Source organism: Eutrigla gurnardus, assembly GCF_963514095.1.
Source record: "Eutrigla gurnardus genome assembly, chromosome: 7".
NCBI classification, from domain to species: Eukaryota; Metazoa; Chordata; class Actinopteri; order Perciformes; family Triglidae; genus Eutrigla; species Eutrigla gurnardus.
The window spans coordinates 8,490,370-8,508,539 of NC_139921.1; the positions used below are offsets into that span (position 1 = coordinate 8,490,370).

The window sequence follows — 18,170 nt, forward strand, 5'->3', positions numbered from 1 at the left end:
GGAAGAACCTCCGCCACAAATATGTGCGGAAATAGCCACAAGAAGTGGTGACACAGGCGGCAAAAAAACACATTTTTATCATGGCTGGCACCACACGGAAAGCACCGGGAAACTGACTCCAATACGAACGCCAACGCGACTCGGATGCGAACGCGACGCGTTCCCTCGACGCAGAACCATAAATGCACAGTGACGGCGTAGGTTCGGCGTCGACGCAGAAGCATAAATCAGCCTTTACAAGACAACACAACAGAAGCAAAGCGAGAGGGTGCGCGCTGTTTTGGAGCAGCCCACTTTCTTAAATTACTATGTTAATAATGAATTAATTCCCGACTTACACGATGAACACGCGCAGCTCCACTCCACTCGGGACACTTGCAGCTCCACTCCACTCGGGACACTTGCAGCACCACTCCACTCGGGACACACGCAGCTCCACTCCACTCCGTAGGGGCTCCGTGCCGTCCCGTAGGCAACTCATCCAGTAGCATTCCGGGTAGAATTACTATCTCGAGCGCTCGATTTACTATCTCGTGCGCTCGATTTAGTATCTTGTGCGCTCGATTTACTATCTTGTGCGCTCAATTTAGTATCTCGTGCACTCGATTTACTATCTCGAGCGCTCGATTTAGTATCTCGTGCGCTCAATTTAGTATCTCGTGCGCTCGATTTACTATCTCGAGCGCTCGATTTAGTATCTCGTGCGCTCGATTTAGTATCTTGTGCGCTCGAGATAGTCATGGTTATTTTATTTTTCTCGAATGGCCACTCCGGGGCTCCGTATGAAACAGACCTAATGAAACATCTGAAATGTCAACAGTTCAATAATCATGCAGATAAAACAACACTGGACACTATCAATTTTAAGCAGAGAAAAGCAGAACTTTACTTTACCTGCTCTAGTGAACACATGGACTGGACTTGAGAAGGGCACATGTCTCCTTGACAGAAAATACTGTTTCATGCTGTTAAATTACATTTTCTTATTTTTAACTGAGCATTAACTGTTAATTTACATGTAAGCATAAATATTTAACAGTATTTTACAATTATTTTAAAATACAGTAAGATACTGTTGTAATCCACAGTAAATTTGTAGCAATTCAGTATAAATACTGTTTTATGCTGTTAAATTTCAGTTATCTACTGTTATTGTTAAAGGAACTTAGGGCAGGATCAAGAAATAAGACTCAACAGTGACACGACGGCCGTTAGGGTAACTGCAGCCATATGCCAAGCCGGCGCGGGAGCGCGCATGAACTCTTCAGTGCAGCTGATGCTGTGACACGGTTATTTATTTACTCGCTGTTCACGTGACTGTTTACTACAAGACCTCCGCACATGCCTCTGCGGAACTACGTTGGTAGCATACATCTGCGAACAGCATCATGTCAAGCGACGAAGTAAGTAAACAAGTGTTTATTTTAGTGTAACTTTAGGATGTTTCTTTGACAACATTAGCGCATTCATTCAGCAAAATGACAGTTGTAATGTAAAGTACGTTTACCTTACACTGGCCAAATGGTTACTAAAGTTCAAACTTCACCAGCCACGGTGAATAACGAGCTAGAGATAACCATTGTTTTGTGACTGGTGAGTGAAGCTAATGTGCCTGCCACCAACGTTATGGTATTTGAAGAGCATTTGGCTTTGTGGCTGCAGCTAATTTCTGACTGTGGTAATTACCAACATAGCTAATATTTATAACATTGGATAAAGCTTGCTAACAAGCTGACATAAGTGTACAGTCATTATCATGTAACAGCAGTAGTATGATTCAATGTCTCAAGCCAAGTGTTATGTGCCAGTGTCACTGAGATCATTTGTGAAACCATTTCCATTATAAGACAATATAAATGGTATGAATAGCACTGATGAAAACAAAGTAAATACAAGAAAAACAGAAATGTCAATATGTCATAACTGGTATTATACTAAGTTGAATCAGAATAAAAATAACATCAAATAAAATCATAACATCCCTTTGAGGATTACTAAAGTTATTCTTATTATTATTGTTCTCAATGTTTTTGTTTCAGGATTTGGAATTGACTCTGGAAGGAGTGGCACACATGTTCCAGATAGAGGGCAGCCTGCTTGGTGCACCTGCCTGAACTGCCGACGCATGCCAACCCAAATGGAGAACTTGTGCTGTCGGCAGGCTCCGGACCAGTGTCTGAGCAGGAGTGCCCATCTGGAGATGTACTGCCTAGATGAGGGTACACTGCGTTTGGTCAGGATGACGTGGAACGACATCTTCGCTCTGGAGGACAGCCAAGATGTGGGCAGCGATAACAGAGAGTTTCGGTTTGCTGCCTACCGGCAATTTACGATATGGCAGAATGGGCGTCTGGGAAGAGGGAACCGGAGGCCGATACCGAGCTGCTATGTTATTCGCATCCGGGCCAAATTCCCTGACCCTTTTGCGAATTTACACAGGTTACAAGGAAGCTCCATTTAGGGTGCCGGACTGACAATTTCTACAATACCTCAAAAAATAACATTTTTCAGCCAAAGATTTCATCCAAAAATAAAAACCATTTATGTACAGTCTATATTTTTATATTTATTTTCAAAGTTTACAGAAAAACAAAGTATTTTTCAAATTTGCAGTATGTACATAGTTTTATTTTGTATTTATTTTTTATATGTTTATAATAAAATAAATGTCTGGTAAACAAGACGGTCTTGTCTTCTCTCTTCTCTTGCTCACATCTCTGGATCATGTAGCTGAGGCCTTTATGGAGAGAAGAGAACAGTAGCGTTAGAACACATATCAATGCTCCAACTCCAGCCATTAGAATATCTTCCCTGTCAAGATAATGTCACCAGTGTAATCAGTGGTGTGTGTGTAGTTGGGAAGTGTGGCTAAATACATGTCAGCACTTCATGTTATTTTATATTATAATATTTTTCAATGTTTTGTCTATATTCTGAAAAGATTGAAATTCCTGAAAACATACTAACCCCTCAGACACTGGTTCGATTGGTGATAATCGATGAGAGATTTTAGCAGCTGTCCGCTTGCTGGGTGTTGATGTTCTCATCTCCTTACTTCCCTGAGTAGCTGCTTCAGGAGTTTGCTTCTTCTGGTAGCTGGAAAACAGCAATATTTTAAAAAGTTACAGTCTGAGTCAGCAAGCTGGCTGTGACTTTGCTACCTTGGTGTCTTTTCTCTTTGGCCAGAACAACTATGGCCATACAATGTTTGCCTGCAACAATAATAATATGAAAATATGCGTCTCAGTCGTTCGGTAATATTGTGCGCTTCACTTTTACAAACAATTTCTTCTGCTTTACATGCAATTATACAACGCAATGTATAATGTCTGGAGCAATCTTGTGTGGAAGGTACAACACAAGTCAAAAAAAAAAAAATGCTAAAAGCTCTCTCTCTGAGCTTGTTTACATGCGATTGTGCACTTCACGGTTAGCTCTAAATGCCTTTTATTCAGCTACATCACAACAGTATCATCAACACGTTAACACAATAGCCCCTAACACACAGCCTGTAAATACCGTTACTGTACCCCCTAAATACTGTATTTCCCGGGGACGGGAACGAGACGGGAGCCGGTGCTGTGTGTATGATATAGCTTTGTCCCCTACACTCACGAAGCAGCCGGGGAGCCGGCTCGCTGTGTGTAGCTAGCGGCTAATGTGATTACACAGACACGAACAAATCGTTAGCCTGTTGCTACAGCCAGCTGCTAACGTCACCTCCCGGATAACAGTTGGGCTTTCGGTCCCATATATAAAGGGACATATTTATAACTATTCGGTTTCAGACTAAAGGACCGTGGACAATGCGCAGTCTGTAATTATTTAGTGTTACACAGCGTTGGACTAAGTTACATGTTAGCAGCTAACGCTACTTTACACTTTAGCTCATTCCGAGTCCTCGGTGATCTCATAAGATTTTCAAATCAAGCCGTAAACATGACCTGTAATGTATTCTTACCTGGTTACTAGCCATGTCGGCATCTGTTTTCAGTCCGAGTTCAAATTGAAGCAGCCTCCATGAGTCGAACGCATATCCAATGTTTATCCGGGTGCCAGCCCGGCTTTGGTCATAACTTCATTTGGACTCACGACTTGCCGCTGATAAAACCTTCGTTTTCTTCTTGGTATTACTTTTTAGTGGACTTTGTGTGTTGGTGGGTCGTTTTCCGGCCGAAGCAGAGTCCATTACTACACATTAGAGCATGACATTTTTCGGGATGGGAGTCAAAGTTTTATTAATCCCGTGATTGGGACAGGATGGGAATAAAAATCAACGGGAGCGGGCAGGAGCGGGAACGCCATTAATAGATGATGATTTTCAGCCGTGTTAAACAACCAAAAGGACAGACACGTCCATTTTTGTAGTCATCTTTCAGTGAGCCAAAACTACAGAACTACATCCAACAGTGCTTTGACTTCCGCGAAAGGAAGTAGAGGCGAGTAGGTATCCCCGACAGAAATTGTTTCCCCTTATCATTCAGGCGGAAGCCTGAAGGCGGAGCAACAGCGTTATGATTTTATTCTTTTGTATGTCGTAACGTCGTACTAGTACTGAACGGAAAAAAGGTAATCATTTTCTCATGTGATTTGACATATAACACGCTGTAATTCAAGTCCTGGTATGGAATTTGTCGAACTAAATATACGTCAATATCCAAAATCAAGACCACTGTGATTGTTTTCTGGCTTCAATTACGTCTATTTAAGCTACTTCACTCGAAATGTACTATAGTAGACAGATGAAGTCTGAGCATCAAATGATTTATTTTGATGCTCAGTTCTTTAGATACTACTCTATAACCTCTGTGATTATGAGCAAGTTTCTTCTCTTATACACAAAGTTATGGGGGGGAAACAGATTATTTCAGACGTTTACCTGTCTGCCAGAATTTGTATCCCCCCCTCAAAATAGACAGAGGAAGTAGCTCCCGCAGCCAGGGGAAACAATTTCTGTCGGGGATACCTACACTGGCACAACACCTGGAAGCGAGAGCTACAGACTAAAGTCCGACACAATGATCCGTCGGTGAGATTAACTGATTTTATTGGGAAGTCGCAAATATTGCATAGATTCATGCGAGTTGAATATGATGAAAAAAAAAAAAAAAAAACGGATTTGGAGTGGAGTGGGATGGGAGTGGGAGTAATTTTGAGTGGGAGCGGGATGGGAGCGGGAGTCATTCTACAGGAGTGGGACGGGATGGGATTTTTTTTTTTACTCCGGCCCGGGATTGGGATGGGATTTTTTCTCTGGGAGTGGGATGGGACGGGAGTGAAAATCCACTCCCGTGTCATGCTCTACTACACATACAGTAGGCTTGTTTCGAATCAAGCATGCGCATGCATTTTCCTCGCAAAACAAGGCATTCTGGGAAAAAAACGTCACAAATGCTGGTGATAACTTCCCTTTGCGACATGTCACATGACTTTAAAAACTCGCGGTATCTCCAGGGTACCTCCCTTCGCATGCTTTTCTCTGCAGATGGTCTGAAATAAGTGCGGACATAAGACACTCCCCTCAACGTTGCCCTAGTTGGTTAGAATTATCACGTGGTATTTCCCACGTGAGAAAATTCCTCAGCCTCCGTCAACAAGGGGACTTCAAATGCCTCAGCTCGAGTTCGTCAGCGACGAAGAAAGCCACCGCCACTGGGCAGGCCATATTCTTTGTGCAAAGTCCGTGAAGTTTCCCCTGGCGCGATAGTTTTTGTTATGTATACAATTATTAATAAAGTTTAAATTAAAAAAGTCCGTGAAGTGCACCTGTGTCCGACTTGACGTGGTGAGAACTTGGCGTGTTTATGACGAGTTCCGGCGGATCCTCTCAAGTCTCGTGCATGCATCGGCGCAAATGCATGCGATCCGAAACGCGCCCATTACTTGAATCCACCGCGCTTGTCTTCTTCCGGTCTCCAAGCCGTCGAGTACGCGCCTTCAGCGTCATTTGACGTCACGTCCGCCGGACTGTGCGGGAAATTCGGACCACGAATTGCAGTACATCATGCAGCACACAGCCTGTTCAAGGCAATGGGGAGATATGTGTGTGGTCTCATTCTTTTTGGTTTTGAACGCTTCATCACCCATTAGCATTAAAAGACTTAAAGTGAATGTTTATTTTTTCACAAATCCTGCCCTAAGTTCCTTTAAATGACTGATTTAACTGTTAATTTACATGCGAGGGATGAATATTTAACAGTATTTTACAATTATTATAAAATACAGTAGGATACTGTTGTAAATCCACCGTAAATTTACAGCAATTCGTTACAGTGTACTCTCTGGTAAATTTGGTTAATTTTGTAACTGACAGTGAGTCAGATCCTTTCACAATCTATTTGAAACATAATTTTAGTTAAAGTGTATTGCTGTTTTGTTTGAATACCTTTAAAATGTTAAGTAAATCATTGATTCGTTTATTTTTCTAAAAAGGAGTCTTGTGCTATTTCTTATGACAGAGTAAAAAGGTGAATTCATCTAGGTGTACCAGTTGAGTGTGAATTAAAAACGGAATCCAAGTTACCTTTAAATAATTACTTGTAAGTCAGGGTTAAAATTCGAATGGATGAACCCAGAAGCCTGCCCTTAGTAAAAGGGGTAATTGAGGGGAGTGCTACATTATTATTATAAAAGATGAATATGAAATGAGAGTTCAGAATGTCCTGCTATTTCCTGCAATTAACATGTTTGACAATTTTGACATTTAGCAAGTTTTGTTTCAGCCCCCCTGCTTTTATGTGAGGAAAAAATATGAATGAGATTTGGAGTGCACTGTATGATAATATAAACAAATATTTTGCTACATCCAATACTTTGGACTTATTAAGAGTGTTACTGTACATTCTCAAAAGCCTTTATCAGGCTAGTTTGTAACATCATCAAAGTAACAAGACTTTGGGACATGAACACCAGTTTCCTGGTTGTAATTCCTAAGTTTGCTCTTTATGAAGTATGAAAAATAAATTCCCACATGCCCCATGGGCTGTCTTGTCTTTCCTCAATCAAGCTTGGGCCATCTACCAGAGGCCTAGGAGCCTGAGGATTCTGTGCAGTCTTAGCTGTTCTTCGGACTGTGCTCTTCTGGACAGAGATATCAGATGCTGATCCTGGAATCTGCTGGAACCACAGTCCCAGTTTGGGGGTTATAGTCCCAATTGCTCCGATTACCAATGATGCCACTGATGCCTTTACTCTCCACATCTTTTCCAGCTCCTCTTTCAGCCCTTGGTATTTTTTGAGCTTTGCATGTTCCTTCTTACTGATGTTACTGTCGCTAGGGATAGCTCCATTTATCACTACTGCTGTCTTCTGGTGTTTGTCCACCACCACGATGTCCAGTTGGTGATCCATAACCAGTTTCACTCTGGATCTGTAAACTGAGTTGTTGTTTCTTAGTGAGCTTAAATATTGGGTTTCGAAGCCCATTCCTTATCAGGTAACACTGCCTCCTCAACACCTGTCTTAGCCCTTGTTGACCCGACCCTTCAGAACTGCCTTAATTCTCTAACACAGATTCAAAAATGTACTGGAAACATTCCTCAGAGATTTTGGTCTATATTGACATGATAGCATTAGAAGCTGCAGATTTGTCGGCTGCACATCCATGATGTAAATCTCCCATTCCACCACATCCCAAAAGGTGCTTTATTGGTTTGAGATCTGGTGACTGTGGAGGCCCTTTTAGTACAGTGAACTCATCGTTATGTTCAAGAAACCAGTTTGAGCTTATTTGTGACATGGCACATTATCCTCCTGGATGTAGCCATCAGAAGTTCGGCACACTGTGGTCATAAAGGGATGGGACCAGACCCGGCTGCAGAAAAAAAATTACATTTTTTCAGGGGGGCAAACTTTTTCAACATACATTTTATTTGCTTCAGGCTGAACAATGGCTCTGTGACCACTCCTACAGTGCGGAGTGTAGGGGCCACAGCCTTTTTGATCAATGCTAATTCAACCAGCGGCCGCAAGATTTGGCATATTGACTAACGCTTATACCTAAGCCACCCAAGGCCGAATTCAAGGAGAAGACAGCTGTTTAACTAAGACGGATTACGGCAAAGACGGACGCCCGCTACGAAACTACCGCAGATCGGCGCTAACGGTTCCCTCGGTCCACGGCAAGGAAGATCCCTTCGGGTCTACGTCACCGACGGAAGAGCGACCGCTTGGAGTTTCAGTAAGCCGAGAAGAAGCGTCCCAAAGTAAGACCGAATCCGCATTCAACAGTAATGACCGAGTTGCAGGGTGAAACTAAGTATAGCGTCTGTTAATATCTAATATCTGTGAGGTCATTTATCCCATTATTCACTTTTTCCTCTTACTAAGGAGTCCAAATTCTTAGGAAGAACACACTTGCCTTTATCGCCAAACGTGCTAGATGAGCTGTTAATCACATTTCAGTTATATTTCTGCCGGTGTATTGGTGTTTTGTTTATCACATCTGTTATTGTTTTATTCACTTTTGTTGAATCCCTAGTTAATCAATAAATTCCCCTAAAGCATAAAGTCGTTGTCCGTGGATATTTCTTCTGTGCAGAATACAAAGATCCCTATTTCAAGAACTTATGATCTAAGGAAATGAGACTGATTTATTAAATGATATTGATTAATTGTTAATTAATTTATAAGTGGTCATTAGAGTCATTAACGTGAATTCTATAAAGTTCTGTCTGACCAACAGATGGTGCCCCTTTTACGAGAGCAGGTATTGAAATTGTAGATTAATATACATTGATATACATATTTTGATATCGTAGTTTCCTTACATACACAGTTTACGTAGGTACCATTAGGCATTAACCTTATCTTCCTACAGGAGAAATCATTTTCCTCTTACTAAAAAGGGGCAGTTCATCCCAAAATCTAAAAAACAAACAAAATAGTGTAGTGCTGTGTCCATTTATTCAACTGAAGCATTTATTCAAGAAGACCAGCAACAAGGTAGGGATGTCCCGATCCGATATTTGGATCGGATCGGCCGCCGATATTAGCAAAAAATGCATATCGATATCGGATCGGCCTGCACGGGAAAAACATGATCCTGACTCCCGATCCAGTTTTCTTTTGGTCCGTGTTTTCCAACGCACCGATGTAGGTAATCCATTCCAGTTTTTTTCCGGGTTTTCCCCAAAATCCGGTCCGCGTTTTCCAGCACACCTAGCGCACACCTAGTGACCTGTCCAGCATCCACTAAACAACGAGACGGACTTGTCTGGGCATGTCCAAAGTTTCCCCTACCATTGTACAGGCCATAAAATCAATATGCCAAAAATAAGCCACCTATCAATTCATTCATAAATCAATAAACATTTACATTAGGAGCGCCTCCGGGCAGTACAGTGTAGACTTGCTGCGCAAGACGCGCAGCCGCAACAATCCTCGCCGCGCGCTCCCGCTACGTTCTTCTTTGTGTACTTTACGCGCTTGATGTTGTTCTGATGCCGTTCCGCCTCGTTAAACCACCACAATGTCGCTTTCTACTTTGAAAACACGGAGTTGACACTGTATTTTGATAAGCTGTTGCACTCTTCAGACTCGTGGTGTGAGCGGAACCGGACCGGCTTACGCGCTGCCTGCTCGCACAGATCCGCTCGTGCGCACATGCGCTGATGCAGGTCGAGTGTTGTCAATAAATATATGCACTCCTTCAAAACAGCATCAAGCCATATTGTGTGTAGTATTAGGACGTGATGACGTCTGTGGGGGAGGATTGTTTTTGATAAGATGTGGAACTCTGAGTTAACCTATTTCTACCTGAATTTCTATTAACTATTAAGCTGTTGAGTAAACCTATAACTTATATTTTACTTGATAAAATAAGACAATAAATGCACTCATATGTCGTTATAGTGTTTTACAGTATCTGTAGCTATTAATGTGATGCTCATCATTTTCCAGCCATATTTTTCCGGCCCCTAATTTGGGATCATTACCATCAACCGGCACCTTAATAAGTCACTCTCTCCTTGTGATCTTGAATACACTCTGGTTGAACAAAAATGTTGAATGTAAATATCTTTAATCTTTAATACATGCTTGGATCGGCCGGTATCGGTATCGGCCGATACTAAAAGCTACAATATCGGTATCGGATCGGAAGTGCAAAAAGCTGGATCGGGACATCCCTACAACAAGGGTTGTGTTATGCAGATGGCACCATACAGCTTCACTTCTACTGGAAACGTCAGCACTGATGTCAACCTGAACACTGACGTTAACATTCATACTGGGAGAGGTAGCTACAGCAGCTAGGCAGCTACTTCTCCTAGCATGAATGTTTACTCCAGTGTTACTGTTGACTTCAGTGCTGACGTTTCCAGTAGAAGTGAATATCGCTGCTTCCTGCTCGCTCCTGTTCGCGTCGTCACTTCTTGTCCGCGTATTTTTGGGTAAAAAATAAGGATGTCCCGATCCAGCTTTTTGCACTTCCAATCCGATACCGATATTGTAGCTTTTAGTATCGGCCGATACCGATACCGGCCGATCCAAGCATGTATTAAAGATTAAAGATATTTACTTATTTTGTTGTCAGACTCGTGTTGAAAAGGGTTTTACTCTTAAGAACAACTAGCCAACTTAATTAGGTTAGTTTGAATGATCCACAATGGTTGGTAATGAGAAGCTGACCTGTTTATTCTTAACAGGGTTAAATAAACACAAAATAGACAAAATAATAAATAGTCAATCTTACCGCTTTACCACCACGCTTGACTTTATTGTGGCAAGTATTGCGCTCCGCCTCTTCGTCTTTTAGGGTAAAATAATCCCACACAGCTGACATTTTTATCGATAACTTTAAATTCTTAGTGGTAAATATAAGTTATGGGTTTACTCAACAGCCTAATAGTTCATAGAAATTCAGGTAGAAATAGGTTAACTCAGAGTTCCACATCTTATCAAAAACAATCCTCCCCCACAGACGTCATCACAATCCTCCCCCACAGACGTCATCACGTCCTAATACTACACATAATATGGCTTGATGCTGTTTTTGAAGGAGTGCATATATTTATCGACAACACCCAACCTGCATCAGCGCATGTGCGCACGAGCGGAGCTGTGCGAGCAGGCAGCGCGGAAGCCGGTCCGGTTCCGCTCACACCACGAGTCTGAAGAGTGCAACAGCTTATCAAAATACAGTGTCAACTCCGTGTTTTCAAAGTAGAAAGCGACATCGTGGTGGTTTAACGAGGCGGAACGGCATCAGAACAACATCAAGCGCGTAAAGTACACGAAGAAGAACGTAGCGGGAGCGCGCAGCGAGGATTGTTGTCTACACTGTGCTGCGCGGAGGCGCTCCTAATGTAAATGTTTATTGATTTATGAATGAATTGATAGGTGGCTTATTTTTGACGTATTGATTTCATGGCCTGTACAATGGTAGGGGAAACACTGGACATGCACAGACAAGTCCGTCTTGTTGTTGTTTAGTGGATGCTGGACAGGTCGCGAGGTGTGCGCTAGGTGTGCTGGAAAACGCGGACCGGAGTTTAAAAAAAAAACGGGAGTCCAGATCGGGATTTTTCCGTGCAGGCTGATTCGATATCGATATGCATTTTTTGCTAATATCGGCGGCCGATCCGATCCAAATATCGGATCGGGACATCCCTAGTAAAAAAATATGGATATCCATACCGAACACCACAGCTAACTAGCGACTCTATGAGCAACTGCGACCATGGACGTCAAGTATAACAGCGTATGACTCAGTGACCCGCCCCCCAACACCTGTAATTGGCCAGCACGTTGCCTTTGTTCGTTGATTGGATTGGTTGAATTGTATCGACAAACCGAGATAGGAATAATAGAGAGTTGGCCACTCCGAGGTAAAAAACAAAACCCAAATAAAATAAACAGCTTCCAGCCCAGGGCGGGCACGGTTGACTCTGTGTGTGGGCAGTGTAGTTGTGACTCTACTTCTCCATAGCTAGGCTCTGCTTGTCATGGCTTTTCTTCATTTTTACTGGTCATTTGCTCATGTGAAGTCTCTTTTTAGTGAAATATCACATTTTATAAACTATTAAAATATTTTTCTTTCAATATTTCAGTCATTTATTCAGTTCAGTTATTTTTGTTGGTTGATAATTTGGTTTGGCTTGATTGTCTTGACGTTGTGGTCCTGAGGTTGTCTGTGGCATGTTAGCTTGTCTCTCTTGGAGGCTTCAGGAAAGCAGCCAAGTTTGCTAACTCTGCTTTGAAGTTAACTTGGTATCTCTCCTGTGTATTAGTCTTGTAATTGCACTAATTGTTTGAAAGTTTATCTTATAAGGCCCTGGAGATTGCTGACTAATTTGGATGAGCACTGTTGAGCAAGAGAAATGTATTTCACTCCTCTGGCGCTATTGATTTGTAGATTAGCACTTGTAGAAGCAGTGTTAAACTCGTCAAAATGGAGTGAAGAAGACACATCACTAGACAAAGTGAATGTAGGAATACTTTCCTCTTCAGAGCTTTGTGGATATGCACAAGCACTTGCTAAAATATGCAAAGAAATAGGGAAACTATACTATGTTGAGCTTAAAGGTAGGTGATAGACAGAGAATATAAAAAAGGCTGGTACAAAACGATATAAGTAAAACCTGAAATTAAAAAAAGTGAAAAAGAATGATGTCCAGTTGAGTGATAGAGTGGCATATCATTTATTTACTGAAGTTAATACGAACAAATGACGCATAAACCTGTTGCTCTGAAACGGTCTTAATCTGGTTGTGATTCTGTAGAACTTGAATCTGTTGGAATATCCATTCTGTCAACCAAATATGCAACGACCAGACATTTAGATGCTTTCAACAATTTTAATTCAAGTTTTGTCACATTTTTAGAAGGTGTTTCGCAAATCTCTGCTGATGCTTTGCCAGAGAAGTATAAATGTGCCATTAGGACTGTATCCCCCGAGGGAGTCCCATGGGTGATACTGTGGTACTATCCAGTCCTATAACCAAAGAGAGCTTTTCGTTGGGATATTGTTCCTTGTCATCAATTCTGTTTGTGATAATCACAGACAAGATCTTGAGAGCAGTCAGCAGCGAACATACGAGAACCAAATGCAGCTAACAGAAGAGTCAGCAGGAACAAGTCAATGATTTAATGGAAATGCCTTACAGGTTTGGAGTTAAAAAAGGAGGCAGGACACAGCAGGCAAGGTCACGGGCAAAAAGAAAACTTAACTCCAAACAGAAACGAAGACAAACCCATGAAGAACAAAGGAACTGGGTCTTTGTAAATGGTGAGTGACTCATGGGGAATTGGGAACAGGTGGGCAGGGGGTCTGGTGAGTGCAGGCATAATGAGGGACAGGTGAAACTAATAAGGGTAGTGAGGACTATCAAAGCTGGTGGGAAAAAACCCAAAGGCAGGACATGAAGTAACCGAGATGAGAGGAGAGGTGAGTAACAAAAGAACACAGTGTGTGCCAGCCTTAAAGTCGCACTGAATTTAAAAATGTCTTTTTAACCCTTTTAGATCACATACCCTGTCATATTGTTCAGCTTTAACAATATATTATGACATTCCAAAAAACAAAATATGCATTTCTTTGTGTCCCGCCTGTCTTTCCTGTTTCAATAAGAAATGCATCATCATATGGAAGAGAGATACTCTGGAAATACCATCTCATCTCGACTTCATCAGCATTTCAGCAGCGTAACCTGATATACTGTAAAGGTTTAGTAAAAAAACAACAACAACACATAAACTAAGGATTGGGCGGATGACTCGCACATTTGAGTGGAGATCAACAGTTTTAAAAACTATTGGGTTATAATCTGGGAACTGTTGAGAAAATGAAGGCAGACCTTTTTTTGAGTCTGTATAAACATTGTATATGCTACTTATATTTCACTTTTCATGATTAGTTATCTCTCCCATTAACTTTTATCATGGATATAATTTAATTCAGAGAGAGTAGAGCTCGTCTGTTAGCAAAATCATGTTTTACATAATTTATCATAATTTCTATTCAAATGAGTTGATAATTCTAATTTAATTTTCCCATGCAACATTTAGCAAAATAAATAATTTCCACCATAATCATCTTCTGGGTTATGAAATAACTAATTCAATAAATAATATGAATAAATAAAGACACAATAATTAATGCAAACACATTCTGCCAGTAGGAATGGACACCATATAAATACAGAATAAAGGCGGTTGTAAGGTGTTTGTTAAACAACTAACAGGCTACAGAGTGAAAACACAGCTGCATTGGTAAACTCCAACTAGAGTCTCTAGACGACTGACATCTAACCAGCCGACCAGACGTCGCTTCAATGATGTGGGGGGGTTGTGTCATTTCTCACGCATTTCCTTGTTTCTTCACTTCCTCGCATGTTTTCCTGTGCTCTTTTTACAGCCTCAGTGGGAGGATCTAAACTTACGTTCACACCAAACACAAAGCGCTCATTTTTTGATTGAAAACTGTGTCTAAACCTTCGACTGTATATCAAAAACATCATGGTCGATGTCATATTTTTGCCTTTATGACATTATTTAAAGTGTTCATGGAGCAGCTACAGTGTTAGCATAGCCTACCTATGGATCTGAATGCCATTTAGGAAACACATTTTAAATGATTTGCATATTGTCTTGTGGACAGACCTAACAGCATGATTTTGGACTTTTTTACAAATTGTCATCATTATGTAGTTACTTCGGCATCCTTTTTATCCATTTATTGCAATTAAAAATTGGTTTGTTTTGGGTTCATACCGCTGTAGTACAGCTCAATTAAATTCACAGAGCAGCGTTTGGACGCTGTTTGATTAGCTGGTGCATCTGGGACTTCTGCAACATGTAAAAGCAGCAATGGTTATTTCAGCCGTGATTGATGACCCTCCTCTAAGGCACGTCAAGAGTGACACAAATAAACGTTAATGATGCAGAGAATAGATAAAAACTAATCCTGCAGTCAAACTTGTGCAAGTAACGTGATTTAGAAGGAAGACAAGAGTTAGTTTTTGGGATACACCCAGTGTATTGGAGGGTGTAGTAGCCCTTTCATAACCCCCTGATGTTTCCCCTCACACTCTTAATTTCCAATCCATTCTATCACAGACAGTAACACGTCTCTCTGTCAGTCTCCGACAGTCGGTGCCAGTGGGAACGATCCTGTGAGATAGACTGAAGACTGGTCTCAGTCGCAAGCCATCATGCAGGATTAGTGATGAGCAACATGGCAGGAAAGTAATTTGACAGGCGATAAACTGAGCCACTCAACCCCTCTCCTCGGCTTGCCGTGACAGTTTTGTTAAGTTCCACTAATTAATTGTTGTTGTTTATTTGTGGAAGTAAAGGGCCAATCTTATTTAGTCATCCATGAATATTTGGAAATGTATCACTGTACAACCTCATTTGTGTGAACCCACAGAGAATGCAGGTTAAGTGTAAAAGGTAGAGCTTTTTTTTTTTTTGCTACAGGGCCTGGAGATGCAGACATTAGTAATTGGAACCAACCACCCAACAAACACAATGCTGATAGATATTTTCTGCAGCAGCTCTTCTCAGCCTCGCTCTGAAACACTCTGCTTGAGCTCCTGCCCCTCCCTCCCAAAAAGCCAAGTCTGCTCTGATTGGTCAGCTGCCACACTGTTGGGATTAGTCATCTGTTTAGAATATTTGTCAGTGTAACGGAGATCCTTTCTGTCTCTGTTATGTGTGATTAACAGCTTCCGTATTGGCGAAGCATATGTGCACCGTATGATATTTTACACCATAAAACATTAACATATTGGCACAAGAAATCGTATGGTTAATATAAAAAGGACACGAGCTACTGATATATTTTAAAACCTTTTATTAGAGGGCTGTGTTGTGCCAATTGTGGCGATGTTGTTCCGGATGCCGGGTGGTTGAATTGGCCTCGCCACCTGTGAAAAGGTTATACAACATGACGTGAATAGCGGCGCCCGAGCGGCTAGGCTGTCACTTAGATGTCGCTTAGGCTACGTTTACACCGCAGTTACAAGTGACCTGAATCTGATTTTTTCGCTCATATGTGACCCATATCTGATTTGCTTTTGACAATGTGAACAGCACAAGTCGCATTGAATCTGACATTTTCTAATCAGATTCAGGCCACATTTAAATGTGGTACTGAATCGGATACGTATCGGATTTTTTTGAATGCGACCGCAGTCTGAACAGCCAGGTCGCATTTAATGCGACTTTGACGTCATTCTGACCCGCGCTGCACTGTTTTGTAAATGAATGACAAATAAAGTTGATTGAAAAGCGGGCGGGAGCCAAAACAAACATGGAGGACAGCAGCGAAGCAAATTTGCCGGCTGCCGCCACACACTGTTTTTAGCATGAAGCCATACAGTCCCACGTTACCGGTTGCCGTTGCCATGTTCGCTTCCGTAAACACCGCTGTGGCGTGATGTCATCAATGATCAACTGCGCATGCGGGTCACTTCAGGAGCGTGAGCTGTTCACACAGCAATCCGTAGACAGGCCGCATTTAAAGAGGTAATGTGAACAGCCAAACAAAAAATCGGATTTGAGCCATAAATCGGAATTGTGCATTAAGACCTGCGGTGTGAACGTAGCCTTAGTCGTCACTTGGCATATTGATTTGTATTATTAATCATGTCACTAAGGTTTGAAGAGTTACGAACAATATGTCACATGCTAAACACTTACCCGTGTTCTTCTGTCTCCAACTCCAAGGGTGCGCAACTAAAAGAGTCCCTGGGGAAACAAGCGCCTCTTTGTCGTTCCGGGAGGGTTCCATCGGATGGGATTGTGTGGGGGGTGTATTGCCATGTCAGGTTAAATGGGTAGTTTTGTTAGAGTATTTTGATGAGGGCTAACTATCTAGGGGTTAATAACTGTAATGTAAATATTAAGTATATATGTATATTGGGGGTTTTGCTGTATTTGCAGGTGTTGGGTAATATGGGTTATATTCAAGCCCCCCTATTGTTGGTAGCACCCACAGGTGGGGACTATAAAGGGCTGCGTAAGGTGCTAGTCCAGTTGGTTGGTGGCTGTAGGGGTGGTCGCGCTGGGGCATGGTAGCTGGTCCTGAATATGCTGGATGTAAACACTGAACTTTAACCCTGTCTGCAAATAAATGCCCACTATTTGGGGTAACTGTACATTGTGCCTCCGCCTCCTCACTTTTGGTCTGGGCCGCTCACAAGGTCAGTCTAACAGTCAGAAATATCAGGCACCTGATCATATACAGATAACTGTACTGCTGAGGAAAAATATTTTTTGCCCAACTCAGCCCCTCAGGCTACACGATAGCAGCCACACGACCCTGAATACAGGTTAAGCAGTTGATGATGGTTGGATGGATGTTATTCAACTCCTTGGAAGTCAATTCAAGGGCCATTTACGTTTTCACAGCAGAAAACATCTTCTCAATATGGCAACTCCGTGCTCAGCTCCACTCTATAGCTTTGTTTGAGGGCATGACAAACTAGCGGCCGGGCAAATACTATGCAAATATGTTACTTGGTGACATCACCACTTGAATTTGAGGCGTTTGAAGCAGTTCAGGAGCAGAGTTTCTGTGGGAGAGAGTGACTCCCTGTGGAAAAGCCAAAGGCCTGCTCTGGAGACCTTTTTACATGAACAAAAAAAAAAGCCAGAACATTTTGTCATGTCTAAATAAGCAACAAAAAAATTTAAGTAAAAACCAGTTGGTACTTGACAATAGCCTGAACTATTAGCTTCCGTAAATCGAGGTAACCAGCTAAGTGTGGAAACAATCTGAGAAGCTAATTGCAAAGGTAGCATGGCGAGGCTGTGGTAGTGACCTGTCAATCACAAGGTAACCATGCCCTAGAACCCATCCATCCATCCATCCATCCATCCATCCATTGTCTACCGCTTATCCTGTATTCAGGGTCGCGGGGGGGCTGGAGCCGATCCCAGCTGTCATTGGGCGAAGGCAGGGTACACCCTGGACAGGTCGCCAGTCTATCGCAGGGCCTGCCCTAGAACCATTATTTCAATTATTTGTCCAACAATAAGAGTATAGGAAACTGTTCAGGTAAGCCATGAAAAATTATCAGGAACTCAGTTTTCTGGCACTACCTGAATGCAGCACAAATGCCTTATAGATCACACATGGACCATGTTTTGAAATAGAGTAGTTTTCTAACATTTGTTTTGTTACAATTTAAAACTGCAATTCCCTCAAAATATAATTGTGAATA

The 18,170-nt window shown here is 41.9% G+C and overlaps 1 long non-coding RNA gene across 2 annotated transcripts; it reads right to left on the reverse strand.

Moving 5' to 3' along the window:
* Positions 1 to 2,456: 2,456 nt before the first annotated feature.
* LOC311016006 lies at positions 2,457 to 4,150 on the reverse strand. 2 transcript variants are annotated; one of them, XR_014597427.1, is made up of 3 exons: positions 3,970 to 4,150; positions 2,968 to 3,096; positions 2,457 to 2,737 (listed from the first exon to the last, which is right to left on the reverse strand). It is a non-coding gene; the product is annotated as an uncharacterized lncRNA (long non-coding RNA). The 2 variants fall into 2 exon arrangements; XR_014597428.1 differs by lacking the exon at positions 3,970 to 4,150 and adding an exon at positions 3,520 to 3,598.
* Positions 4,151 to 18,170: the final 14,020 nt, after the last annotated feature.